The sequence below is a fragment of the Mus pahari genome, chromosome 15 (assembly GCF_900095145.1).
Source record: "Mus pahari chromosome 15, PAHARI_EIJ_v1.1, whole genome shotgun sequence".
Classification (NCBI taxonomy): Eukaryota; Metazoa; Chordata; class Mammalia; order Rodentia; family Muridae; genus Mus; species Mus pahari.
Genome location: NC_034604.1, coordinates 60074024 through 60076403, shown reverse-complemented (window position 1 = coordinate 60076403; position 2380 = coordinate 60074024). Strand labels below are relative to the sequence as shown.

At 42.7% G+C, this 2380-nt stretch overlaps 1 pseudogene; it reads right to left on the bottom strand.

The window, feature by feature from the left end:
* Positions 1-919: 919 nt before the first annotated feature.
* Positions 920-1429, bottom strand: LOC110332972 (annotated as a pseudogene).
* Positions 1430-2380: the final 951 nt, after the last annotated feature.

Below are 2380 nucleotides of genomic sequence, written 5' to 3'. Positions count from 1 at the left end.
CTTTGGGAGCCCGCAGGGTTCCAGGTAAGATGACTGTTGGTCTTGTTGTGGAGTTTCTGGTTCCTCAAGACTCCCAGAGCTCTAATATTTGTCTATGGATCTGCATCTGTTTCAGTCAGCTGCTGGGTGGAGCCTCTCAGTGAACAGTTAGGCTTCAGTCCTGTCTGTAAACCCAGGCTGACAGACACAAACAATTTGAGTCTCCAAGGTAGTTGAAGGAGGAAGGCAGGCTAGCAATGTGTCTGTCTAGATCTTCTGAGGACAACTTGGCACACACACAGCACTCCAACTTGGCAGGGGTTGCTACTGCATTCATTTATGTCATTTAGATCTCTGTGGAGACATGGCTGACTGGCATATTCATCAAAGTTGAGTTCATAGTGGTACATATGGAATCCAGGTGCACAGTCACAGAAATAAACCCCAAGGGCATCCTGGCACATAGCACCCACAATGTAGACACCGCTTTAAAAGGTTTATTTATTTATTTTATGTATATGAATACTCTTGCTATCTTCAGACACACCAGAAGAAAGCATTGGAGCCCATCACAGATGATTGAGAACCACCATGTGGTTGCTGGGAATTGAACTCAGGACCTCTGGAAGAGCAGTCAGTGCTCTTAACCACTGAGCCATTTCTTTCCAGCCCTGAGTTTCTTCTTAACCTATAGTTAAATACATATTTACACTAAGGAAATAAAGATGTTTAAAATAAAGAGCCTTGCATCTTGGTGTCTAGTTCACTGAAATCACTTTGAACCGTTCAGTTAGCTTCTGTCTTGGTAGAAGGGTTGACTGTTACCTACTTTGGTCTATGTGACTAGTCAGTTGGACCTTTTGCTCCGATGCAGGTATCCAACAAGGAGGTGAGATCGGACCTTGCAATGGAGCAAGTCTCTCCTGTGTGTCACTGCACTCTATAACCTCTGTATCATCATCTGAAACTTCCAGGCAGGCAGGCACTGAAGATTATTACACTACTTTCTATTCCCAAGTTTGACAAGCCATCTCTGATTAAGCCACATGTAAATGTTAGATACTTTGATGCACGTTTCTGATGCATGTTACATGATACTTTGATGCAAGCGAGATACTTTGATGCATGTTTCTGAATACTGTTTGCCTGCTGACAGCTGAGTTAAGTAGTCAAAATTTGTTGTCCTCACACCCTGATGATTTGTCCTTAGTTTGCCAATTTATTTCTTGAATACTGTCGTCCAAAAATCTTTACATATGAGCTTCATGATTTTAAATGCATCCTTGAACCTTGCAGTATCTTTGGTAAACCTTTCTATCAGTCTTTGTCCCACTTGAAACACTGTTTTCCAGTTTAGTAATACATCCATTTTCTACTTCTGCCTGCTTGACAGACTTGTCTATGTTCCAGGCACCATCTTGTTATGCAGAAGCAAAATCAAATGCCTCATCCCCCATTCCCACTGATCCCTCTATTGCCTAGTCGGTGAGTTGATTCCAATTAGTGTGAGTCTCGAAGTTCCTATTAGTCAGTGCTAGAGCCCTGGTGGCCTACTCTGTTGCTAAGGCTGCAGAAAGCTGCTGTGGACGACGCCCTTTGCCAGGGATGCTAGCTCTCAAGACCCCATGAAAGTTCCACACTCCCTTCAATTGACTGTCTAGTGGTGTGTTTAAAGCTCTTTTTAAAACGTATGTGTTTTTGCTTATAAGCTATGTATGTACATCGTGTGCTTTTTGCTCTTGGAGATGTTTATTGCCAAGACTCCAATACATAAAAGTGTGGAATGAAAGTGCTTCGGGGAAAGACATGAAGAACTTTACAATAGCTTGCTTCTCAAGTGTGTGCTTGGGGTCAGAATACGTCTATGGCCTTCCCCACCACACATGCAGGTGATGAGAACTGTGTTACTTTGAGCACTAGGGCCTCTTACAAACATCTACAGCACTGAGAAGAGAAAGGATGCTGGTGGCCAGGAGCTTCCTAGCTCACTCACAGGTCTGGAAAAATATCTTTCTATTTACACGATCTTTTCCCTGATAAAGCACTCATGCGAGGGTCCAAAGATCTAGTGATTATGAGTTCAACATTACAGACAGGCCAGACTCCAAATAAAATCCACAATGGCTTAGGTTTCTGCATTAAAGTTTTTTAAAGGAGGCCAGCCAGATATTCAGAGGTTAAGAGCACCGGGGAGCCTGGGGTTCAATTCCCAGCATCTTTATGAATGCTTACAACATGTGTAATTCCAGCTCCAGAGGCTCCAATGCCCTCTTTTAGCTTCCACAAGTACTGCATGCATGTGGCATATAGATACAAACTGACACACATACACACATGCACATTAAAAATGGAGATTAATTTTTAAAAAAAAAATCATTTGTATATGTGTGGGTTGGGTCCT